At 36.1% G+C, this 27,754-nt stretch overlaps 1 pseudogene; it reads left to right on the top strand.

Moving 5' to 3' along the window:
- Window positions 1-4,251: 4,251 nt before the first annotated feature.
- LOC119530602 lies at window positions 4,252-27,329 on the top strand (annotated as a pseudogene).
- Window positions 27,330-27,754: the final 425 nt, after the last annotated feature.

The following is a 27,754-nucleotide window of genomic DNA, read 5'->3' on the forward strand; positions in this document are numbered from 1 at the left end:
GGTTTATAGCGTTGAATAAAGTAAGAAGAGAGAAAAATTAAACACTAGAATTATAATTTGTAAAGTAAGATTTTTTCTTTTTCTGTCAATTAAAAAATTTTATTTTAATTAGAGAAGTTGTAGGTTTACAGAAAATCATGTAAAAAATACAGGGCTCCCAATACCCCCCTATTGTTGAAACTTTGCATTAGTGTCGTACCTTTAGTAAGATTTGCTCTTTGTTCAACAATAGTTAAACTTTCTCTCAAAAAATTTTAAATCTTTGGCATCTGAGTAGATTAATGCATACTTCAAAGTCAAGGGAATACACCTATTGAGTTTAGGTGAACCAAGTAGTTTTTAAAAAGGTTTAAACCAGAGAAGACTATACACAAATCCTGAAAAAAATTATAAAATAAAAATTATTTGATGAATACTGATGATTTACCTCTATTTTATGAACTGGATTATGATAATGGAAAGTTATTTTCATCTTGTGCTTCAGTGTCTTAATTTTATAAAAATAGCATTTTCACAGTCAAGAAACTTCTAACCCCACTAACACAGTGTCTTTGTAAAGCCAGATTGCAAAGTGGTAAAATTCTACAAGTGGTTTAAACACTTTAAGTAAAATGGAACAAAAAAGTTCTGAATTCAACAGGTTATGAAGTACTACATTCTAGGATGTAGCTTATGACATCCAGTTGAGGAACTGACTTAAAATAATGTGGCTGGAAAATAAATTTGCAATGTTAATGAGTGTGGTTTTTGTTTCCAGCATTTCCTTCCTCCAATTAGCCCTTTCACTATTGAGTCATCCAGACCTGTTGAATTCCCTCACCTCAGGGACGAGATTACAGAGGAAACAGAGACACAGAATTTAATGATTGGTTTTTAAATTTCAGAAGCCTAGGTCTCAGGTCCTGCGAGAATAGATTTGAGAGAATTTTAATCCACCCCAGACTAGAAAGAATACTCTAAATTTGAGAGGTGGAGAGAAGGAAGGGATGTGATGAAGGAGGAATGTTGGCAGGGTTTGAAATTAGCCTCATGAACTAGGAGAGACTGTACTGAGTGGAGCAACATCTGGGGCCCAGCTCACCTGTACAAGAACCATTCATTGTTAATGCCATAGAACAATCTGGAAGCTAAGTCAGGACCCAGAGGCCATGGTACCTTTTCAGGCTTCAGTGAACACCATTCTTCTGGTATGCTCCGGCGAAAGGAAAAGATTATTAAAAGAGCCCATTGTCTCACCAACAAAGAAGTAACCACGGTTAACACTCTTATGTTTTCCATCCACATATGTAACCATCTCTACTGCAGATACAGATTTCAATACTATATATGAAAATGGATGATATATTACTATACCTCTGTTAAGAAATAAATTCATTTTTAAGTGTTTCAATAAGAAATTAAAATAAATGAACTAAACATTCAAATAAAAAAATTCAAAGAAAGAAAAAAAAATCTAAGGGAAAAGGGAGGAAGAAAATATTAAAGAAAAACTAAATAAATAAATGGGAAAGTTTTTCAAAAGAAAATTTATAAATCAATCCAAGATCAAGTTTTTTGATAACGCAAATCAAGGTTATCTAAATAAGAAATGGATTTTGAAAAACCAAATAAAGATTATCTAATAAAGAGGAAAAAAGAAGAGAACCAGAAATAAATCAAATTTTAAAATAAGATGACAAAGTTAAATAGTAATATATTTGAAAATCTTGATTCATCAGATAATTTTAGAAAAAAAATATAAACTTGACTCAAAGTAAAAATGTGAGATAATGATAATTGTGGAAGGAATTTAAAAATTTAGGGTAAAAAAAGCCCTCAAAAATGGCTCTGTGACTAACTATAATGAGCAAACCCTGAGAGTCAAATTCGAGAGCACATGTTATCAGGAAAAGGAAGAGGGCAGAGATTGGACAATTGATGCTTAAGGAGTACAGAATTTTAATAAGATTGATTGTAAAAGTTCAAAAATAGCACAATACTGTGTGATGGTAACACAATATTATAAGTGCAATTAACAAAAATGAGTGCGAGTAGGACTGAAAGAGGAATGTTAGGGTCATGTATGGCATGAGAAGGAAAGCTAGAGAATAAAAACTGGGTCTGCATAACTTAGTGAAACCTAGAGTGGATGATGATGATGGTTAATTGTACAAATATAAGAAAATTTTCACATGAACTAGAACAAATATATGTCATTATTAAAAGGTGTTAATAATGGGGTGGTATATGGGAAAAAAAAACAATGCAAACTAAGGTCTATAGTTAAACAGTAACATTGTAATATTCTTTCATTAATGGTAACAAAAGCACTCTACCAAAGCTAAATGTCAATAATAGAGAGATGTAAGGGAGGGGTGTGGGATTTTTTTTTCAGAATAAATGGGAATATTCTCATCTAGATTGTGATGGTGAATGCATAACTATGTGATTATACCAGGCACCATTGATTGTACACTTAAGATGGATTGTATGGTGTGTGACTAAAACTCTTTAAATCATCATCATCATCATCATCATCATAAGGGGATAAGGGTATGGAATGTTTGGGGTTTTCTTTTCTTGGTGTAATGAATACATTCTAAAATTGATCATGGGGACGAATGCACAACTATATGATGATACTGTGAGCCATTGATTGCACACTTTGGATGGATTGAATGGTGTGTGAAAATATCTCAATAAAATTATATCAAAATGTGACTCTGTGGCTACTGGATTTAAAGCTAAATTCTTTCCAAATTTAAGGAAAAAGAATTTCCATGTCATACAATATAAGATTTGCTTTAAAACCTATTATTTTCAAGAATAATTTGCCTGACTCTATATCATTTAAAAATCTTTAGTCAGTAGGGTTTTTGTTGTTTAAATATCATGTAAGTTTCCAGCTTTAGTGAATGGTAGTCAATTTTGGATTTTACTGTATTTATTTGATGCTTTATAATATAACAATGCTTTTTATAATATTCATAAAAGTGTCCCCTCAACCCCCCCAAAAAAAGCTTTTTATTGGAAAAAATAGAGAAAGCTACAAGCTACTCATCCCCTATTGCTATTGCTGATCCTATCATTTTTTGTCCTTCCTTTTTCAAAACCATCTTATCATTTTTTGTCCTTCTTTTTCAAAACCATTGCTCAGTTGACATTAATGTCATCAATTTTTATCATCCACTGTCATGCTAACCTCCAGACTCTGCCTTTTGTTATAAACAAAGTTGTCTTTTAAAAAAATTAAAAAGGAAAAAATCTTTTTTCTTTACCCACTTTTTTTTTGCCTTTGGTTATCTTTTCCTGCCCCTTGCATCTAGGTCAAAGTTTCCATCTGGTATCACCTCCCTTCAGTCTTAAAAACTTCTTTTAGCATTTCTAGTAGTGGAGGCCTATTGGCAACAAATTCTCTCAAATTTTGCTCATCTGAAAATGTTTTTTATTTTACCCTGGTGTTTTTCATTGCTTGTTTTTATAAAGCTACTTTTAATACTTTAGGATGAGCCACACAGGAATAAAAATCACTGGAAAGTAGTAACCGCTTCACCCCCAGAAGTGGCTTGTTATCCAATGACAAACCAATTGCCTCATTTATTTTGTCTGGTTTTAGAACTCGTTATGACAGGAAGCTAGTCTGGTATGAGTTACTCTCTCATGACCAGAAGTGGAAAGTCCTTGACACTGCCTCTTAATCTCTTGTAACTCAAGTATCTGGTTCACTCTTTCCTCCACAGTCTTCTCCCATCATCATTCCTGGAATCTTCAGTATCCATGTATATTATCCATTTTAGCTTCTTAGTACCTTGACCTCCTCAACACTAATAATCTTTTCCTTAGTGACCCACTCCCACGGTCCAATCCTGGATATTGTCAACACCAATAACTGAACAACTTACATACTCTTAATTTTAAATGTCCCACTGTCTGTGAATTACTAGACATTATTCTCCAGTTCCTTTATTATTACAATACCACAATCTACGTGCTCTTTAACCCCCAGAGGATTCCAGTTCTTTGTCCCAGCCATCATTTTACTATCTCTTAACTTCTCTGATATCATATCCCAGCTCCTAACATGCTTAGATCTCACGGTTCAGTACTTATCTTCCATCTGTCACTCTTTCCATTGTTCTTGTCCTTCAAGTCCCCCAGTGGAAGAATTATTTGTCTGTGCTTCATGTAGGTATATGGAGAAGTGCACTCTGGGTAGCAGGAAGAGCCTCTGTAAAGACTATGATTTAGGAACAATCTGGTGTTCAAGGAGCAATGAGGAGATCAGGTGTGGCTGAAACGGTAAGGAAGAGGAAGATTAGGAGATGAGGTGATTTCAGTGAAGGTTCAGGGTAGTGGTTGGAATAATAGTTTCCATTTTTTTTTTTTTTTTACAGATTAGTAGACTATGAAGTTGTTTAGGGGAGTGCTGTAGGCATACTCTGTCTGAATTTAAGTAAGATATTTGATAAGAGCTATCATTCTATTGTAACCAGGGGTTGGAAAACTATAACCTGATGGCTAAATCCAATCCACCACTGTTTTTGAATATTAAAAAAAAAAATTTGGAACACAGTCATGTTCTTTTGTTTATGTATTGCCTATAGCTACTCTTGTTCTACAGTGGCATAATGGAGTAGCTGCAACAGAGTTGAGATGTTGCAGTGTCCTCAAACTTTGACTATAATTCTTTAATATAAACTAATATCTGGTCAATTTTCAAAAGTGTTAAATTGTCTCCATAATATTTTTAAAATTGTTTGAACAAGTATCTAATTGAGGTTTATGTATTATTTTTTTGGTCATTATATCTCTTTAGTCTCTCCTGATCTACAGAACATTTTCTGCATTCCTTTTCATTCTTTTATGACATTGATTTTTAGGTGATCAGGAAAATTTTTTTAACAATATCATAAATTCTGGGTATATCTGATTGATTCTTCTATCCTTAGCATTTTCTACTAACTGGGATTAGTTCTAAAAGCTTATTTAGATTCAGGTTAAACATTTTTGGTGAGAATACTTTAAATATAATTATATTAGTAGACACTAATATCAAGTTTACCACTATGCAAAGATTGGCCTCTTTTTAAAGTTGTGACCACTAGACCTCACCATTATAAACTTGTGTTTTCCCCTTTGCAGTTAGTTAGTTAAGCAATCTGTGGGGTGACACTTGATACTGTATGATAATGGCTTTTCCCCTAACATCCCTCAACCTAATGGTTTTAACATCCATTGTTCAAACAATAATTTTGATTGTTTTTTCTATTTTTTCCCTTTTCAGTCTGAATATCATTATCAAAGTGAGAATAAAATAGAAATCTAGGAGGTGTTTACCACCTGCAATTTTATTGAGCTAAATTCACTTGCCATACAATCATCCACAGTGTACCATAAAATTGTTCACAGTATCATCATATAGTTGTGCATACATCACCATAATCAGCGATTGAACACATTCATTAGTCCAAATGATAATAATAACAAAAAAATGTATAAAAGAACACCCCAAACATCCCATAATCCGCATCTCCTCCTATTATTCATTTACTTTTTGTCCCCATTTTTCTATTCATCTGTCCATACACTGGATAAAGGGAATGTGAGCCACAAGGTTTTCACATTCACATGGTCACACCATATAAGCTATATAGTTATACAATCATCTTCAAGAATCAAGGCTATGGGATAGTAGTTCAAGAATTTCAGGTATTTCCTTCTAGCTGTTCTAGTACACTAAAAACTAACATGGGATATCTATATAATGCATAAGAATAACCTCCAGAATGACCTCCTGACCCCATTTGAAATCTCTTAGCCACTGAAACTTTATTTTGTTTCATTTCTCTTCCCCCTTTTGGTCAATAAGTCTTTCTCAATCCCATGATGCTGGGCCCACGTTATCCCTGAGAGTCATGTCCCATGTTGCCAGGGAGATTTATACCCCTGGGAGTCATGTCCCATGGAGAGGGGAGGGCAGCAGGTCCTCCTGCTGAGGTGGCTTAGAGAGAGAGGCCACATCTGAGCAACAAAAGAGGTTTTCTGGGGATAACTCTTAGGCACAATAATAAGCAGGCTTAGCTTCTCCTTTGCAGCAACAAGCTTCATAAGGGCAAGCCCCAAGATTGAGGGCTCGGCCTACTAAATTGGTAGTTCCCAATGCTTGCAAGAATATAAGGAATTCCCCAGGTGGGAAAGTTTAATATTTCCACATTTTTCCCCCAGACTCTCAAGGGGGCTTTGCAAATACTTTTTTATTCTCTGCTGAAGTTACTTTGGTATGTATTGAGGCTTCACACTAACCTGAACAAGCTCCAACCAGATCTCATTCCCTGTTCAAGGTTCCATGTAATTATGGTGGTTGAATAAACTGAACATATAAGTTAAATTATATAGCATGCTACAGAAAATATGGATTTTCCATCAAATAAACATCTCTTCCTTTGGTCTCACACAGAAGTTGAAGTTTTAAAACACAGTCAATATCATCCTTTACCCTTTAGTCTGATTTACCTTAGTCCTAATCAAGTCCATTTCATTCATATCTCTAATTGAAGTCTGATCTATTTTTCAGTTTCTATAACATTTGCTGTATGGGGTAATGCTGACATTCATAGCTGCCAAACTCTGGCTCTGAGTCTCAGGTGTCACACAGATACCCAATGTTCCGGTTATATACAAACAGCTCAACATCTCAGAATTTAGAAATAACCATCACAATTCAGGAATAGATATAACTGCTGCAAGAGCTTACAGTCTAGGAACCTTTACCAAAAGCTTTCCCCTGATAATCCATGCTTTCAGATTCAATTCTTAGAGTTTGCACATTATAGTTGATCCATATTAGTGAGGTGTTGTGATGTTTGTCTTTTCATTTCTGGTTTATTTCACTCATTGTATCTGTCCTCAAGGTCCATTCACCTAGTTGCATACTTCACTTCATTCCTTCTTGTAAAGGAGATGTTTTTTATTTCTTTCCATTATCCATTAACATATAAAAATCCATGTCATGCAGGGTCTATCCCTTTTATCATTTGATTTTCCTTAGCATTTATTAGTATAAGCCCTCAGCTGACATGCAGTTTTCACATTCATGATATATCAAAGTCAGCATGTTAATTTGTCTTTGGCTATGTGCTCCTCCTTCCTGCTGTTGTACACACATTCATTACCATCTGTGCCAGTTTGGATGTCTTACGTTCCCCCAGATACCATGTTCTTTAATGCAATCTTGTGGGGGCAGATATATTAGTACTGATTAGATTGGAATCCTTTGATTGAACATTTCCCTGGAGATGTAACTCAATCAACTGCGAGAGAGATATTTGATTGGATTATTTTCATGGAGATATGGTCACTGCCCATTCAGGGTAGGACTTGATTTAATTATTGGAGTCTTATAAAAAGAGCTCACAAAGAGAAGGACCTCAGAGCAGCTAAGAGTGACATTTTGGAGAGCAGCTAAGAGTGACATTTTGGAGAGAAGCTGTAGCTTAGAGACACATTTTGAAGACGGCTGTTGAAGCCTGATGCTGACATTTTGGAAAACACCATTTTGAAATGCAACCTGGGAGCAAGCAGATATCAGCCACATGCCTTCCCAGCTAACAGAGGTTTTCTGGATGCTAATGGCCTTTCTCTGTTGAAGATACCCTATTTTTGATGCCTTACCTTGGACACTTTATGGTCTTAAGACTGTAACTTTGTAACCAAATAACCCCCCTTTATAAAAGTCAAACCATTTCTGGTGTTCTGAAAAACAGCAGCATTAGCAAACTAGAACACCATCTTAACTCACTGAGAAAATTCTGTGGAACCCATTTATTTTTTTCAGTTACCTCTCCCTTTTCTACTTCATTGGAATAATTTGTTAATGCCTAGACAATTACATTTTCAGAGATTTCCAACTCTTTTCATCCATCTTTCTTAAGTGAGATCCAGAACATGGCATCAAATCTGTTTTCTTTGTATTTGAGGTCTGCCTCAAAGAATTATACAAAGAGGCTTACCCTATTCCTCTGATATGACTTATCTGTTTTTCTCTCATAACTTTTCCATTGCCTAAGTATTCCTCCCTGTTGGTTGGAATTAATTCTCATGTGACAGTTTCCCTCCATACTTCTTGTTCTAGTTTGCTAATGCTTCCTTCTTTTTCTTCACCTAAATGTACTCTAATATTTTGCTTTCTCCTATAATTTTATCACTTTCTAAGGGGTATATAAATATCAACATCCTTTAACTCTCCAACTCAACATATCTGTTTATTTTGAAATTCTATACTCTTAAAACTATAAGATATTTTTAAATTTAGTATTTGTTGCACACAAAGGTATAGTGAAGTAGTAAAGAGATTTTCCTTATTCGGTAAATTGCTGATGAGATTTCATTAATACTATTATCTGACTGGAAAGCAATTTGGCTATCTATCTATCTATCTATCTATCTATCTATCTACCTATCTATCTACTCATTTTCAGAATTTGTCTGAAGCAAATTGTGAGAGATGCAGACTCAGACTTATTAATAGGTATAACCCTCTTCAGTGTCATTTATAATTATTAAATTATAACTTAAACACCTGATGAGGAAAATCGGTTAAGTATATTATAGATTTCTAAATTATGGCAAACTATTATAAAAGTAAAATTATATTTTCATAAAATGTTTTGCTTTGACAAAACAACTACTTGCATAATGTTAAGTAAAAGTGGGTGAATATGAGAGATACTAAAAACAGCATCAGTTCTAACTTTCACCTAGTTACCTACCCTGTTGAGCTAGGTTGCACGATGGGTTGAAGTAGAGTAACTTTATCATCTTTATTCCCTAATTTGGAGAGCAGAATTATTGCTAAGGAGTCCATTTCCTGCTTTGCCCCCAAGTTTCACGTTAGCTTTGGCTTCTGGAAAGGAGGGCCTACAGAACTGCAGACACATCCTGCTTGACTTTATTTTTCTAAAGGGACAAGGGAAATAATCTAATAGGAAGTGGGAGGAAAGGTTTACCCACTTCTGACCTTACTGTGTGTCCTTGATGACAATTGAATGGGTTAGAGTAGATAATCTTTTGGCCATCTTAAGAGTATAAAACTGACATATGATTAGGATACAGGGTATACTTCTGATTTTACTGTAGATTTATTCCCTGTGTCATAGCCACAGGAGGTGTCCATAGGGTTCCATGTGTCTGAATCTGCTATGACAGAAGAGACCCACAGAGTTATATGTGCTGCCAAAAGAGTTTCACAGATTCTTCATGCTCTGGGTAACACATCTGCTCTGCTAGCCTTGGCATTTCCCTTTGTATTACTAAAGAGAAAGTGGACCCTTGGTTCTTTGATCTCCTTCAATAATCTATTTCTCCACCTTTCCTTAGTCATCCATTCTAATTGTTATACCCTAGAATTTGTTATTACCAACATCTTTGCTCCCCCACTTCCATAATCTCAAAGCAAATATCTCATTCTCCAAAGAACTGTGTCTTACCGTTCCCATTCACTTCTCCTAAATGTCTAGGACACTGTTTTAGTTTCTTTGGCTGCTCAAGCAAATATCATGAAATGGGTTGGCTTAAACATTGGGAATTTAATGGCTCACAGTTTTGAGGCTAGGAGAATTCCAAATAGAGTCCAAGTCTAGGCCTCATCAAGGCAATGCTTTCTTTCAGATGACTGGTGTTCTGGAGCTGGCTGCTGGCAATCCTTGGTCACATGGTAATGCTCATGCTGGCCTCTCTTGGCCTCTCCCTTCTTTCAGGTTCCACTGAGTTCAGCTTCTGGCTGCTCCATCTGTGGCTTTCTCCTTCTCTGTCTGAATTTCATTCTACTTTTAAAGAACTTCAGTAATAGGGTTAAGGCCCATTCTGATTGAGGTGGGCCACACCTTAACTGAAGTAACCTCATCAAAAGCTTTACACTCATGAGAATCCTATCACAGGAATGGATTAAGTTTAAAAACATGTTTTTTGGGGAGTATATAGCTCCAAATCACCACAGACACCAACAACTCTTTGACCTCACAGAGACCTTTAGATCATTAATCTTACCACTTCCATAGTGCTCTTCTAGAAATCCTCAACTTTCCTTTAAATTGTACTCTCTGAATACTCTGTCCTTATTCCCATAAAGTTGATCATGGCTGAAGAGAAGCACATAATCATAATGACTTTAAAAAAATGTTAGTGACCACTAATCTCCAGCAGATTATTTGCGCTGCCAGGAAACATACTACATTTTCCTAGTTCCTTTGTTCTCCCATTCTGCTAGGCCTTCTCCTATCTACAAAACTTCCAAATCACCTCCCCAATTGTTGCTCTGAACTGATGATCTTGTCCTTATTTCCATGAGGAAACTGAAGTGATCAGAAGTGATCTTCCACATGTTCTCATCACAGCATTTACCAAACTACCTTTATCTGTACCATATTATGTTCCTTCTTATTTCCATGGTGAACTGTCTGCCCTCCTGGCTAAGACAACTCTTCCTTTTGTACACTATGCCCCATCCCCTATCATCTGCTCTAGGATCACTCTTGAAAATCCTCCCCTTCATTCCTGCAAATTCAAATTTTCCTCTACTACTATATCATAATAACTTGAGCTTACAAGTCCAACTCTTACTTGGACTTTTTCACAACTTTCTCTTGTTATCCCTGCATCTCTCCTAGCTTTTTTTTTTTTCTAATTTTTTTCTCCCCTTAGCTTTTTCTAGTGTATTCTTCACACACAACCAGAGTGATCCTTTTAAAACACGTCTGATCATGTCATTACTCTGCAAAAAAATACTTCAAGGCTCTCCATCTCAAGCAGAGTAAACACTGAAGCCTTTAAAATGACCTGCAGGGCCCAGTGTGATATAGCCCTAGCTACCTGTCTTTCCTCTTGTTTCAGTTGCTAATGCTGCCAGAATGCAAAACACCAGAAATGGATTGGCTTTTATAAAAGGGGGTCTATTTGGTTACACAGTTATAGTCTTAAGGCCATAAAGTGTCCAAGGTAAGGCATCAACAATTGGGTACCTTCACTGAAGGATGACATTGGTGTCTGGAAAACCTCTTTTAGCTCAGAAGGCACATGGCTGGCATCCACTTGCTCCCAGGTTGCATTTCAAAATGGCATTCTCCAAAATGTTGCTCTTGGGGGTTTTTCCTCTCTTAGCTGCAGCTCTTCTTCTAAATGTCACTCTCAGTTGCTCTGAGGTCCTTCTTGTCTGTGAATTCCTTTATACCACTCCAGTGATCCAATTAACATCCACCCTGAATGGGTGGGGTAACACCTCCATGGAAATTACCCAATCAAGAGTCTTGCCCACAGTTGATTGAGTCACATCTCCATGGAAACACTCTAAGGATTCCAACCTAATCAACACTAATACATCTGCCCCCACAGGATTGCATCAAAGAACATAGAGTTTTGGGGGACATAATACATCCAAATCAGCACATTTCACCCCCTGGACCCCAAAATGACATGATCTTTCCATACACAATATACATTCATCCCCACACAGTATCAAAACGCTTAAATCATTTCAGTGACAATAGGTAAGTACAAGATCCCATCAACATTAGTTACAGGCATGGTCTGTCTTAAAGCAAAATTCCCCTCTACCTGTGGACCTGTGAAACTTAGAACAAGTTATCTGCTTCTTAATATACAAAGGAGGGACATTCATAGGATAAACATTCCCATTGCCATAAGGAGAAACAGTAAGGGAAACAGGGTTTAAGGGATCAAAACAATTCCTAAAACTTACAGGGCAAACTTCATTAGATTTCAAAGTCTGAGAATCATTTATCGAATGGTGTTTTATCCTTGGGGTTTGAGTGAGTGGGAGCTCAAACCTTTCCAGGGGCCTATGCAGCAGCCCTTTTCCCTCCAAATGCTGGGGTGAGTGCTCCAACATATCCACACCTTGGGGAGACCACCTTCCTAGCCCCACCCTCCTCAATCCATTAGGCTGCCACCCAGACTCTGCCTCTCTAGGGCAAAACCTCTACCCTCTCCAAACAGTGGGGTGGTGGCCAGGCTCTCCCCAACCCCCTGGGAATGTGCTCTACCCTCTTTGGGGCCTGGGTGGCAGCACTCTTCCTGAGAACCGAGGTGGAAAGCCTGCCCTAAACCGCTGGAGTAAACTCACCCTTTCAATGTGTCTGGGTTGCTCTTCTCTCCTCCCTTGAGATTTCTTGATTCCAGGACTCAATTTCCATGATTCTGTCCTTGAAGAAATTTTTCCTTCAATTTGTTCCTTCTCTGGCCCTTCCAGTCCAGACCAGCAGTGGCTCATATATACAGATCTCACAAATATCTTGTTGGCTTTGCATGAAGTTTACAGGGTTCAAAACCCTCATAAAACAGGAGGTTCCTCAAATCCTTTTTGGATAACTCCATCTCCAATCCTGGCTTGTACTGAAATGGTGGTCAGTTTCCATGTTTGGTTAAATCCTCACATAGGCTGTAGTTTCTGGGATTCCACCCCCAGAAGCTCAGAGTTTTCCACACCACCAATTTCTGCTTTCTTTGTACCCAAGAATTCATTTCTCAGCTTATCTCTGTCCTGCTGCATTTTACTATAAGCTGCAAGTGGAAGCCATGCTATGTCCTCCACATGTAGCCTGAAGATCTCCTCAGCTGAGTATTCCAGCTCATTGCCTTCAAATTCTGCCTTCCATCTGATAGCAGGACATAATTTTGCCAAATTCTCTGCTACTTTAAAACAAGGATCACCTTCCTTCCACTTTGCAATGACACATTCATCATTTCTGCTCAATGCCTCATCAGAAGCATCTTTCAAGTCCATATTTCCACCAACAGTCTCTTCAAAGTCATCTAGAACTTTTCTATCAACCTCACAGTTTTCTTCCACAATCTTCCCCTTATATATTTGAAAAGCCATTCTAACATGTTTGGTATTTGCAAACTCAGCAGCACCCCACTCCTGGTACCAAGATCTGTTCCAGTTTGCTAATGCTGCCAGAATGCAAAACACCAGAAATGGATTGGCTTTTATAAAAGGGAGTCTATTTGGTTACAGTTACAGTCTTAAGGCCATAAAATGTCCAAGGTAAGGTATCAACAATCAGGAACCTTCACTGGAGGATGGCCATTGGTGTCCGGAAAACCTCTGTTAGCTTGGAAGGCATGTGTCTGGCATCCACTTGCTCCCAGGTTGCATTTCAAAATCGCATTCTCCAAAATGTTGCTCTTGGGTTTTTTTTCCTATCTTAGCTGCAGCTCCTCTTCAAAATGTCACTCTCAGTTGCTCTGAGGTCCTTCTTGCCTGTGAATTCCTTTATATGACTCCAGTGACCCAATTAACACCCACCCTGAATGGGTGGGGTAACACCTCCATGGAAATTATCCAATCTAAGGTCTTGCCCACAGTTGACTGAGTCATATCTCCATGGAAACATTCAAAGGATTCCAATCTAATCAACACTAATACATCTGCCTCCACAAGACTGCATCAAAGAACCTGGAGTTTGGGGGGACATAATATATCCAAACCGGCACAACTCTTTTCCTATCACCACTTCTTTACTCTCGTTAGTCCAGCCGTACAGGCCTCTTTCCTGAGCATTGGATCTGCTAAGCATACTATGCCTCAAGGGCTCTATATGTGCTGTTTTCTCTGACCTCTCTGCCTAGCACTTCCCCATCTGCCCTTTCCCCATTATCCTCCTTTGCTTTTCTCCATAGCCCTTATCAGAGCATGACAAATCATATATTATGTTTATTTGTTTATCTGTATTCCCCCATGAGGAGAGAAGCTGTGTTTTGTCCATTGTTGCATCCCAAAGGCCTGGAACAGTGCTTAGCACACAGTAGTCACTCAAAATAATAGCTGAATGGGTGACCATTATTCTGTAGAGGTGAAAAGATCCACACTTGAGAAACTGAGGAATATTAAGATATTGGTTTATTTATTAAGGTATTGGTTTATTTTCCTTCAATTCATTCCACATTCTCTACCCAAATAATTAAAAACTCTTTCTTTATAAATTTCTTTATTCCTAGGATTTCATGGGTAAACTAAGGTCCATAGAATAGTTGTAACTTTTTGAAGGTCAAGAAATTGGTCAAAGATAGTGAAAAGGTCTAAAATAAAGATTTCCTCTAGTCAACCCAGTCCAAAATTCTTTGGGATTTGATATTTCTCTTTAGCGATGATACCATCTATAGGCAAGGAATACAGTCCATTCTGTTGGTAGGCAAATTGAAAATAGGCATTGCATTTATGAGTCTATAAAATTAAATGTAATTCTTATTACCGTGAAATGTGTCAGCTGCCAGTTCCTCAGTTTTACAGGATATGTAGAAGAGACACAGATGTTCTATTACCTATTCCAGTTAATTTCCCCCTTCTTTCCTTAGACATCATTAGCTTCTTCTCAGAATTACAGCTTGTATCTTGGGAAAGATAAAATGAGTGAAGTAATTTTGGTTGAAGGGTTTTCAGTTAGTTTCCCAAGGTGATCAAAATATTGAGAGCATGAGTATTAAAATTTTTAAATAGTTATTTTGAAGGATAATTTTCCCAAAGTATTAGAAATGTGATGAGAACATGATATGGTTTGAAGGTCTGGCTTCGAGCTGAGAGCTTGTTTTCACTAGCTGGTGACCTTGAGAATATTTCTTAAACACACAGATCGTCAATTTCTTTATCTAAAAAGTTGGTAAAATTATGCCAGCTAACAGAATTTTGAGGATTAAATGGGATAATACACAAAGCACCATTACATATATTATCAATATTAATTATTAAAATATTAACTACAGGGTGGCAATCACTAGCTGTTAGATCTGAAAGGGACTATTCAACTCTCCCATTTTATAGATGAGGAAGCCAAGGTCCAAGGAGGTAACTTCACCCTGCTGTGTAGTAGAGGCCCAAACTGGTTTACTTACTGTTCTAAGCACTGTAGCAGGGCCTGCAGACTGTTTGGGCATGGTTGGTTGGCCAAGAATAAATTTTACATCTGAAATTAGTTGAAAAAATCGAAAGAATAAAGTTTCATGATATGTGAAAATTATTTGAAATTCAAATTGCAGTGTCCATAAGTAAAGTTTTGTTGGAAGACAGCCACGCTCATTGGTTTGTGTCTCCCCTGTGGCTGTTTGAGGACTACGATGGCAGAGCTGAGTGTTTGTGGCAGAGATCAAATGGCCTACAAGACTGAAATGACTTCTGTTCCTTTATAGAAAAAGTTTGCTTACTCCTGCAATACCCCATTCAACCTTTACTTTGATAACTGGTGGCCACATCTGTGGTGGTTTGGAGCTGTATGTACCCCAGAAAAACAAGTTCTTAAACTTAATCCATTCCTATTGGTGTGAACCATTGTAAGTAGACCTTTTGATGAGGTTACTTCAGTTAAGGTGTGGTCCACCTCGATCAGGAAGAGTATTAATCCTATTACTGGAGTCCTTTATAAAGGAAATGAACTTCAGACAGATAAGGGGGAAAAAAAACCCCACAGGAAATGAGAAGCTAAAATTAAACGGAACCTGGAAGAGAACAGAGGCCAGGAGAGGCCGCCATCTGTATTGCCCTGTGGCAGAGGAGCCAAGGAACTGCAAGGATTTCTAGCAGCAGCCCCAGAATGCCACCGTCCTCAGGGAGAGAGCATTTCCTTGATGATGTCTTCATTTGGACTTTATCCTGGCCTCAAAACCTTGAGCTATTAAATTCCTATTGTCTAAGCCATCCCTTTGCATGGTATTTGCTTGAACAACCAAGTGAACTAAAACCCCATCACTACCCTGTTAACAAAAGAGCCTTAAAAAAAAAAAGAGAGGATTACACATGCTCTTTAAGTCTTACACCAATCTTTTGAAGTAAATCTTAGTAATTAAAGCTATCTCAGACTAAAGCCTCAATAGATTAAATTGTCTTGTCAGAGTGAAAATTAAAACCAAATATTGTTGACTTAAATGCTCATTTATAACATTTCTTTTTTGTCCATTTCCTTCCCTGCTTTTATGTCTGTGTGTATGTACACACCACAGATGCGTCATAATCTCATTTTCTACTAAAATGCATCTAGTCCATTCTGTGCAAACTAACAAAATAAACTTACAGAAATGTTCTTTAACTTCAAAGGAAGAGGATGGATAGATGCCAGATTTTGAAATACCATTGTCAGAAAATATTTCTACAGTAACTTTTATAAATGACTCAACCTAATGCTTCATAAATGAAAGGAAATACTAAAATTACTTAAAATTTTATTTTCTTTTTATAGTTTCTGTGCAAACAATATTCTTGCACGGAGCTATATTAAATAATAATGTGACTGATTTAGCTCATTGACGTTACCAATAGTATATGGAGGTTGACTCTATCATTTGATTTTTTTTAAGACAGTGTTTGCCATAAATCAATTACTTCCAACTTCATATTAGTGCCTGGGCTTTCACATTGGGGTGATCAAGACAAAGTTTAGTCTATGAAAATCTGCATTCATAAATATCCTAAAAATGGACTGAAATAAGGCAACAAATAACATTAATACTATGTTTGCTCTCTGCTGGCCTTTATTAGAATTGAATGCAACTGATACTTTTAGAGAACTGGTAGACAATTATTCCTTGACATGTGTGATGCTTTTAATATATAGAAATTAAAAGTAGCTAGGACTTGCCAAAAAGATCCAGCTTTAATGCCTGTGAGCCTACCATGCCAAGTCTGTGTTCGGAAGGGCCAGGTCAGACCACATTCCTAAAAACACCAGCAGGGCTTCAACTCTTGAAATCCCAAATCAGCTCTTAACATCCAAAGCGAATGTGTGCTGTTTGTGTAAGTGCTAAGTACAATCAAAGAATCTGTTTATCTGGCTAATGTTCACATTTATGGTAAAATATATCAGGTATTCCCAGTTAATGAAGACCACCATGGTGACCATAAAACCGTCAGATAAGTTGCCAAAAAAAATTAATTTAACCTAAGGATTCCTTAGCGGTGCTATAGATTGTAAAGTATTTGGTGCTTGTTTGTTGGTCTTGAACTGGCCCTTACATTATTTTATGTTATTTAACTTGTGTTTTGGACCTAATAACATTAGATGATCAATTAGTTTTGATTAATTAATTTTTCCAAACATAAAGTCTCTTTTCTTTAGCTTTGTTCGTTAGAGGGATGCACCATTATATTTAAAGAGTAAACAAAGAAACACACTTAGCAAAACTTCACCTCATTTTGAAATTATTTCTATTTGCTTTAGAAGAAAGAGATTTTGGTAAAGCTTGCACACACATTATGGCTTTACTTGATTTTTATACAACAGATTAATTCAAACATGTGGAAGGTTTATGTACCAGCTGACAGATAACTTATTTGATTGAATATTTGGATAGAAATCTATTTGGATAGAAATAAAACCAGATCTTTTTGGACATTTGTAAATGTTTATAAGGATTTCTAGAAATTTAAAAGTACTGTGTTTATTAGCAATCATGAAGAAGATATAACTAATTAAAAGTATTTTAGTATGAAGCCTGTAAACATGCTATATAGGTCTGGCCCTATAAAACCCTAAAATTTTTTTCTTAGAAAAATTCCTATAGCTATGGAAAAGTTTTTTCCAAAAAATTTAAAATTAAGGGTGTATATAGTGAAATTTAAACTCAAATACAAAAATGTAAAATTTAGTTGTTCATCTCTTAAATTTCAAGTGTGATTTGAGGTTTCAAAAGTTGAAGATCTACTGGAGTTCACCTATTGGTGAAGTTTATGTAGTTCAGTTATGACAACAGAATTTGCCTTCTATTTCTTACAGAAGGAATTTTCTTTCGGATCACATGAACAGTCATTAGCTATTTTCTGTTAGCCTGAAGAATAGAAGTGAAATAATCTCCATGGATAAATGACAGAAAATTGACAACCAAATTTAGTGAATGCTTCTGCTGATGACTACTTCCTGAGGGAATTTTTAAAGGCCTTTACAAGAGATACTGTGCTTTTTTAGCAGTGCAGTAATATTTGAGGAAAGACAATGGTAGCAGATGGCTCCATCAGTAATACTAGTAGCATGAACTCAACCAGGAGTTTGATTAACCTAGGTGATTAGTATTTGCCAAGTATCATGAGAGATTATTGAAATTTATTTTTTGGTAGATAAATAATATTCAAAGTAAAATCTGGGTTTTAGTTTTAATGTCTTCCTGAAGCAACACTTCAAGGTTTTTGAATATTGAATTAAATATTTAAGTACTGATAGAAAATGAGCTGCTCACTCTCCTGGAATTTGTCAACACTTTCAGGGATAGAAATTTAATAGATTGCTCTTAGCTTCAGAATTGGCATGATTTAACTGAAGGTAGAACCAGGAAGGAAAAGTATCTAAATTAAAAAGGCTTTTTAAAATTGTGATTTGAAAATCTGACTTTATAATTCCGATTTGAAAAATTAATGCCAGTTACCTTTTGGTCCATATTTAGGCCAACCAACCAAACTGTTAGAGCCCTTTTTAACCCCTTGAGCTAAAACTGTAATCATGATAATGTATAAATGGAATATTCATTAAACATATATTGTTCTACAACCAAATGAAAATAAGGGTTAACTTATTAACTGTAAGTTCAGAATCTCTGCTTAGTAGGACTATTAATTCATCCTGATCCAACTTTATGTTCTGTCCACCATGACCCCACACCCTTAAGATCTCCTCCCACACGGATTCTCCAGATTTCTGTCTTTATAAAAACAAACAAACAAACAAAAAAAACACGCTGTTCTTTCAGTGTGCCCTCATGGGTTACACTTTCTATCTCACTCTTTGGTGCTGCTGGGACTTGAATGTAGTTATAGGTCTAGAAGCAAAGAAGAGTGGTGGGGGTGGGTCCTGAGGAGAATCAGCAGTGCCTTGCAGGGACCTTAGGGGAGGCCATTACAGGTTCTTTAAGCAGAGGAAGGCCAAGCTCCTCAAGAAGGTGTGGAAAGGCTGCTTCTAATGGCAAAGAAGACAGCAGAATTTAGGAGTCCGATGTCCTGAGCTTCATTGGGATCTTCCAATGTCCCCATTCCAAATTTTTGGATTCCCATTCCTTCTCAATCAATGTCCTCATTTTAATAAAGGATACACTTATTAAGGTTGGGAATTCAATTTGCATTGTACTTTGCATTGTAATTAAGTCAGGATGACACTCTGAATTTGGTTTTCAGAAATTTCAGCCCTTAGGTTATAGGAGATAAGGGATTCCATTAGAACAGATATAGAAACTTTCAAATCACTCATGTAAAATCAGTTCCAGAAAACCCAGAATCAATTCAGAAAACTCATCCTTATGATTTTCTTTTTTCTTTAGAATTACCTCTGGTACAAAAATCTGTGGCAATCGTGATTCAATTGGAGCAACAGACCAGTAAGAGCTATATATTAAGAGACTTATTGCAAGGAATTAACTTATACCAGTTGTGGAGACTGGTGAGGTAAGTCCAAAATCTGTGGGGAAGTCTATCAGGAAGGGCAGGCTGGAAATTTTGGGCAAAAACTGAGGCTTCTATCTAGAGTCAGAATTTCTTCAGGGAAGGCTCATCCCTGCTCTTAGGGGCTTTCCAACTGATTGAATCGGCCCACCCAGCTCATTTGATGACTTTGCTTACTTAAAGTCAACTGATTATGGACTTTTGTCATATCTACAAAATATTTTTGCAGAAATACCTAGATTAGTGTTTGACTGAATAACTAGAGTCTGTACCCTAGCCATCTTGACACATAAAACTAACCATCGCACTATATATTTACTTTTTGTTTATTGCTTGTATTCCCCAAAGGAAAATAACTCATTCTGGGCAGGGACTTTTCCTGTTTTACTCTTCTAGGGTTTGGAATAGTGCCTGGTGTAAGTAGACTCTTAAGAAGTACATGTTAAGTTGTACTCAATTGATTTTCTAAGTAATACTCCTAAGCTGCTATTTAAAAAATAATAATTTTAGACATTATATTGACTTCTTACTGTGTAAGATGGTATAGACTTTTATGCTTTCCTCCTCACTGCCACACACACATTTTTTACCCTCACCCCTTATTTTCATTTTGGTTGTAGAACAATATATGTTTAATGAATATTCCATTTATACATTATCATGATTCTGAAAATGCTGTCTATAACTGAGACATCTAGCATACTAGGATCACATTTTTATTCATATATATATATTTCTCTTCTATAATTAATGCCTTACATTTTTTATTTGCTAACTTTGTATTTATGCTCAATTCTCCCCCAGATATTTTGAACTATAAATCTTCTCTAAATGTGGCCATAGATTATTGAATTAGGTATCAGTTTCATCTTTTTTTTTCTTTTGTTTAACTTCTTACTCAGTCTTGCCTTCCTACCTTTTCATAATGTTGCATATCTATCATTCTGTACTTTGTTCAGCATCACTGAGGGTGAATTAATCAGGGCTCTCTAGGGAAACATAACAACAGGAGATATCTGTAAATATAATGAAATTTTTATAAGAATTGTCTCATGTGACTGTGGGGATAGGCAAGTCTAAATTCCACAGGGCAGGTTATAAGCTGGAAACTCTGATGAAGGTTTTCAATGAATTCCCTAGGAGAAGCTGTCTGACTGAATTAAAGATGGAAATTCTCCCTTCTGATTGTACTGCTAAAATCATCCCTTCTCCTTTAAAGGCTTCAATTGACTGGATGAGGTCTTTCATGATTGAAAGCAATCTCCTCAGTAGACTGTAAGTATAATCAGCCATAGATGCAATCAACTTACTGTTAATTTAAGTCCACAAAATACCCTTACAGTAACAATCAGGCTAGTGCTTGCTTAACCAAACAACTGGACACCGTCACCTAGGCCAAGCTGGCACATAAACCTAACCATCACAGGAGCCGCCTCCTATTCTCTTCTGAGTTTGATCCCTGGTTTCCTGATTCCTAATTTTCTTTTTTTTTTTTTATTATTAACATTTCATTTATAACATTATTGTGAATTATAGCCTTACGCATTTACTTGTTTAATGCTTCTTAACCTGGATTGTACCTTGTCTCTTATTGTGCTCTCTTTTATTTGCATTTGCCTGGTATTTGCATTTGTCTGGTATATGTTTTGTCCTTTGCTATTCAGCCTTTCTGATTCTCTTTGTTTAAGTTGAATTTGCATTTTTAGCCAATCTGAAATTCTTTCCCATTTAATTAGGTGAGTGAAGGCCATTTACATTTATTAATATCATGGTCATATAATTTGGTCATGTGATCATGTAATTACATGATCTATATGTATGGCCTTAGTTCTGCTGTGCTGTTTTATTTTATGCATGCATATATGCACATATAGACATACACAGTCTTCATCATGTGGTTTGTTTTCTTTGCCCTCTCACTTTTTGGTATTTATTTTGGAGTTTGTTAAGTTTTCTATTATTTTTCTAACAGTTACCTTTATATTAATGCATTTATATATAATGAAGTCTCTTTTAGATGCTGTTTATTGGTTCACTATAATAATCCATTTTCAAATTTGCAAGTAACCTCTTATTCCTCATTCTCTTCTTCTCTTCCAACATCTAATGTATAGTGATCTTTTTACTTTCACTAATTCCTGTAAGGTGATTGTCAAGTTTATTCTACTTTCCATGTAAAATACTCCACTTCCATTTCTGTCCATTTATATTATATTGTCAAAGCATGTACAAATTTTAAAATATTTTGCCCTTATCCTCAACAGTCTACATTCTGTAGTCACTTATATTCAAGGCTATTAGTTTTTATAATGAATGTTTTCTAATTTTTTTTGTTTTTCTGCTTGTCTGAGGCTTGTTTTCTACAGGTCTTGAGAAAAGCATGTACAACAGTAACCCCTGAGTTCTTGCATGTTTATAACTATTTGTCTTTGGCATCTACATTTGAAAGTAACTTAATTAGATACAAAATTCTGTGCTCATATTTTTTTTCCCTTAAGAATTTAATTTAAACATCTCTCTATTGTCATTTGGCACAAAGTATTGATGTGAAACAGTCTGGGGCACTTCTGATTTTCTCTCTTTCACAAGTTATATGCTATTTTTTGTTTGGGTGTCCAAAGAGTTATTTCTTTCCCTAAAGTCCAATTGATTTACTTGGACACGTTCTTGGTGCTCTGCATTCTGAGTTGATTTCCCCAGTACAGGGTGTCTTTTCCTTGAGCTATAGCTTTTCATATTTTTTTTTATTCCATTGCTTTCATTTTATTCTTCGTGGTTTCCATTTATACATATGTTTCTTCTTCTTGCCTCTCCTCCATATTTGTCTTTTTTCCCCAAAAACCTTTTTCTGTATCTTTCCTGATTACTATTAATTTTTTTTTAAAGTTCCTCCATTTTAACCTGTAATTTTCTTATTGGGCCCTTTGTAGTGTTTCTTTCTTTTGTGTTTCTTCTAGTTTAATTTTTATTTCTTAATTTTCCCTTTCCTGATCTTTCCCTGCTATATTTTAATATCCTCCTGTTGTCTAGTTATATCATTTTTGTAATTTTCTTTTTTATGATTTATATTGCTCATTCTTAGCTTGTGTCATTTTCTTATTTCCTTTTAGCTAATTTTGAAATATGAAGTTACATATTTTTCTGGTGTGCTCCTTTGTTGGGATGTTATTTGAGTAATCTTTTTTTACATTCCCCTGACTAACAATCACAGCCCTTGTGTTGTTCATGTTTAAATGAGAAGTGTTTTCCTATATTTTTAAATAGAAGTTCCAGTGTGCTAGGTTTGATTTCCCCAGTGAAGTTTTCTTACCTTCAGGGTTGGGGAGTTCCCTTGTCTATGGGTCCTGTGAAGTATAAATAATAGTACCTGTTTTTGTAGTTACCTCCAGAAAACTTTCTGTGGTCTGCTCCTTCTGCATCCCTTCTTCTCTAATATCTGAACTTTCTCTCTTCTATGTTGCCAGTGCTCCTGCCTGTTCAATTTGGATTCCAGTTTCAGCAATATTTCCTTAGAGTGGGCTCTGTCCTAATGAAAGGGTTATTTTCTTGGGGCTTTCAAATAATTGCAAACTAAAGTCAACCCAGCATTCTGTGATCTTGTTGTAGCCTTTAGTGTATCCCTGTTGTCATTTAGTACTTGTCCACAATTAATTGCAGATTTCTATCATTTTCACCACTTATTCTCAGAACCTGATTGTTGAGATTTTCTACTCAGATTGCAATTCTTTTCTTCTAGGGATGAATATTTTTAGGCACTTTCGGAACTCTCTGGCTCTTAGAATCATCAGAAATCCCCGTTTTCTACCTTTTTCCTACCTCTTTTTCTATTTTTTCCACATCTGCAAAACTGCTATTTCCACCCTGGTCTTGCTGTAGATGATTGGTACAACATACTCATATTCTGGATTTTGTGGAGGATATCTTATCAATTAATCTTATTGAAATTATTGTCTTCTGGGGTTTATTTTTTACCATTCTATTTTCTTCCTCTGTATTTATGAGAAATTTTTGGATTTTAAAAACTCTGCTGCTACCACGGTTTAATTAATTTGATATATTTTAAGCCTGATTATAGACCAAGAAGCTATACACATTTCTCATGAACTCTTTTGTGATTCATTTATTTTTAGCCACAGTTAAATATGCCTATCTTGACTAAAGCACTGGCAACTCCTCAAAACATTCTGTATATTTGTTCATTTGTTTATTGGGCTTGTTTTTCTTTCAGTCAGTGTTTCTTGAAATCCATTCCTTATATGGTACCCATGGGTTAGGATGGTTCTCTGTACTACATGTCTCCTGGCTTGATTTTCAGGAACATAAGCTCCAACAATGTAAAATGACAGTTTGCATGTCTGTGTATGAGTACAAGAGTCATGAGAGGTATAAAAGAGTGTGCTTTTAATTACTACTAGATATAAAGATATCTGATTGGATAGTGTGCCAGTTTGAATGTATTATGTCCCCCAAAACACCATTATCTTTGATGCAATCTTGTGTGGACAGATGTATTGGTGTTGATTAGATTGTAGTTCTTTGATTGAGTGTTTCCATGAAGATGTGACCCACACAACTGTAGGTGATAACTCTGGATAGCTTCCATGGAGGTGTGGCCCCAATCATTCAGCATGGGCCTTGATTAGTTTGCTAGAGCACTATATAAGCTCAGACAGAAGGAGCAAGCTTGCTACAGCCAAAAGGGACACTTTGAAGAATGCACAGGAGCTGAGAGAGAAGCTGCAGCTTACAGAGCAACATTTTGGAGATGGCCTTTGAAAGCAGACTTTTGCTCTGGAGAAGCTGAGAGAGGATAAATGCCCCAAGAGCAACTAAGAGCGACATTTTGAGGAGCTGCAGCCTAGAGAGGAACGTCCTGAGAGAAAGCCAGTTTGAAACTAGAACTCTGGAGTAGACGCCAGTCACATGCCTTCCCAACTAACAGGGGTGTTCCAGACACCATTGGCCATCCTCCAGTGAAGGTACCTGATTGTTGATGACTTACCTTAGACACTTTATGGCCTTAAGACTGTAACTTGTAACAAAATAAACCCCCTTTATAAAAGCCGATCCATCTCTGGTGTTTTGTGAAAAGGCAACATTAGTAAACTGGAACAGATAGTCTTATTCATTCTCTTGTCAGCTGCAGAAGGGTCTGGGAAGGTACAATTGAGGTTTAAGGTAATGTTATGTGAGGCAGATTGGAGAAGTTCTAGCACATCATATTTTCTTGCAGCCTATTGTCAACTAAACACTGCAAATGAGAAGTGATGAGAGTGTTTTTCAAATAAGTACTGCATGATTTTGCTTTTAAATTTCTTTTAGCATTGCAAACTTACTTTATTTTAAATAGAAAATAACATGGGTCAACAAGATAAAAATTTGATAAAATGTTTTTAAAAAGTGGAAGAGAGATAATGAGTATATTTACATACTCTTAAGCAGAGAAAGAGAAAAATATATATAAATTCTGATGAATTAGATTTTTAGACTCATGTTCTCAAAATTAAATAATCTGTCTATTTTAAAGTGAGAGGACAATTTGGATATCACAAAAATGTCTTTATTGTACTCATTATAAAACTATCTGAAAAAGCTTCTCTGGCACATGGTGGTCATACAGCAATCAAACAGTATCTTCAGGAGAGTGGCTTTCCAATCCAGAAAACACAGAATCAATGTGCCAAAAACTGAGAAGTAAATGAATGAAAGTCCCAACTTTAGGCTGCTTGAAAAGGCTCTAGTAGTGCTCAGCTCCTTATTCATTGCAGAAAAATTATAGTCTTCTTAATGATAAACCGCTTTCACCTTAAAATAAAAGGCCATATTTCCTACTTTGTGCTCTTTTGCTAGATGTGGAAATGATGATAATAACCAAGCAACAATATATTTTATAGCCACTGGAAAATCTTTAGTGACCCCATCAGTTTGATGTATTATACTTTAATAAACCTTAATAATTGAAAAATTTAAGCTTATTCCCTGAGATTTATCTGTTTTTTTTTTGGCAGGTGTGGGAATCTGTTCAAGTATCTGCTAGGAAGTGCAGGGGAAGATAGTTATGTCTACAAAAGTTTCCAAGCATAACTTAACGTGTCTTTGGCTTTGATGATAAAATGAAAACAGCAGTGTACCTAGAATTAATGTCTGTTTTTGACTGTTTTTGGTTTGGAAGTTAGGTAATAATTACTAGATAGAGTGAGAAACTGTAATTTTTTTTATCACTTAATATAGCAATATTTTAAAAGTACGGTTATATGAAAAGAATGAAGGCACAAAACGGTGATTCTTTGTGTCTGACTGGCTTCAACTTGTGAAGCTATACAATTAATCCTATAGTTCATATTCAGTATTTTTTTCAATGTGGTAACAATTAACACAGGGTTTCTCAACAGTGGCACTACTGACATTTTTGGTTGGATAATTCTTTATTGTAGGAGGCTATTCTCTGCTTTTTAAGATGTTTAGTAGCATGCCTGGCCTTTACTCACTGGCTTCTGGAAGCGTATCTTCCACCTCTTGTGACAATTTAAAATATCTCCAAACTTTGCCAAATGTTCCATGGGGAGCAAAAATCACTTCAGGTGAGAACCGCTGAGGAAACATGAAATTTAATGCCAAGAATTTCTAAAACAAACCTTGAAGTTTATGTCCTTTAAAATAAAATAGAGTTCAAAGTATAAATGATTTATATGTAATTCAGTAGGTGTAACATAATATTAACAAATTTGATGAGAAGCATCTAAAATTAAAGTATAAATATTTTATTTATACACAATTCAGTAGGTATGACATAATATTAACAAATTTGATGAAAACATCTAAAAATAAATAGATAAAAATAATTCAGAGGGTGAGATGTGACTTAAATATGAAATAACATTGCAATACATCACTTTTCAAAGGGTCAGTGAGGTACTTGACATGATTTTCTTTTTCATTCTCTTGGTGTAAATGAGTTTAACGTTCAGGATTTTCTTCTTTACTTAGTGAGAAATCATAGGATTTTTAGAGCCACATGCAAATAATCATCAACAATAATAATCTTTTCTGTGCCTCAAACAAGCAACATAAAACATCTGAAAAGTCTCTGGGCATACAGAACTTACACAATTACCTCATTTTGACTAGATTATATTTAACAATTTCTCCATTGATTTTCACTCTAAAAAAATTAGGACATTGTGTTCTAATTTGCCCACATTTGTAAAAACAAGGTCACTTTTTTCATGAGATCTTGTTATCTGGATTAAAAACAATTTGCTACAAAAAATGAGCTGATGACAAATGATTTCTGAATAATGTGCACTGCATTAAAATCACAAATGACAACCTTTAACAAACAATTTGGCCAAGATGAACTTAAAAGAAAATAAAGGTGCAGCCTCAAGCTCACTTTGCCCGGGGAGTTTTTCTGACGGGTTCTACTGAAACGTGCCACCGCGTTAGAGCAGCTTCCGGCCGAGCTTGGCTGTTGACGTCTAGAATCTGACTCGGTGTCGCGCTTGTAGCTGAACCAGCTCCAGGGGCGTCTCCAGAAATTCTGGCATCTGCAGCGGAAACCTCATCAGCCCGCCAAGGTGGCGAACATTCAACTTCCGCCTGAGGTAAATCGGCTTTTGTCTATAAGAAATTTGCTATATAAAATCATAGTTGAAGAAATGTATGATATATTTGGGAAATATGGACATATTTGTCAAATCAGAGTAGGGACCACACCTGAAACTGGAGGAACAGCTTATGTAGTCTACGAAGACATCTTTGATGCAAGAATGCTGGTGATCGCCTATCAGGATTCAATGTTTGTAACAGATACATGGTTTTTTAATATAATGCCAACAGAGCATTTCAGAAGATGGACACAAAAAAGGAGGAGTAGCTGAAGCTTCTCAAGGAGAAATACGGCATCAACGAAGATCAATCAGAATAAACACTGTTTTCTGCATTTTCATTGTGAACTAAAACCCATAAATGACCGCCATCACCTTTCATCCCTCCCTCTCTCCCTCCCTTCTTCCTTTCCTCCCTTCCTTCCTTATTTATTTTTTGTGATTTAAAATGACCTGCTTGGAAATTTGATACATTTAGAATATATTATGTTAATAAGCTTACAGCTTTTTGTAAACATGTCAGTGTTTTCTCATAAACTTTCCCCTCCTGTTTGATACCAGACTGAAAAAAACAGATGAACCATGTCAAGAGCTGTTTGGTGGGAGGTGGTCCTAGAGCCTCCCAGCTTCCTGAGAGCAGGGACCTTCCCATATTCTTATGCCTCCAGTGTCTAATCCAGTGCCTGGTTATCAAAGTAACTTGTTATCAAGTTGTGTAACTTGTTTTACACTCATTTATTGAATG

This window comes from Choloepus didactylus, chromosome 3, assembly GCF_015220235.1.
Source record: "Choloepus didactylus isolate mChoDid1 chromosome 3, mChoDid1.pri, whole genome shotgun sequence".
Classification (NCBI taxonomy): domain Eukaryota; kingdom Metazoa; phylum Chordata; class Mammalia; order Pilosa; family Megalonychidae; genus Choloepus; species Choloepus didactylus.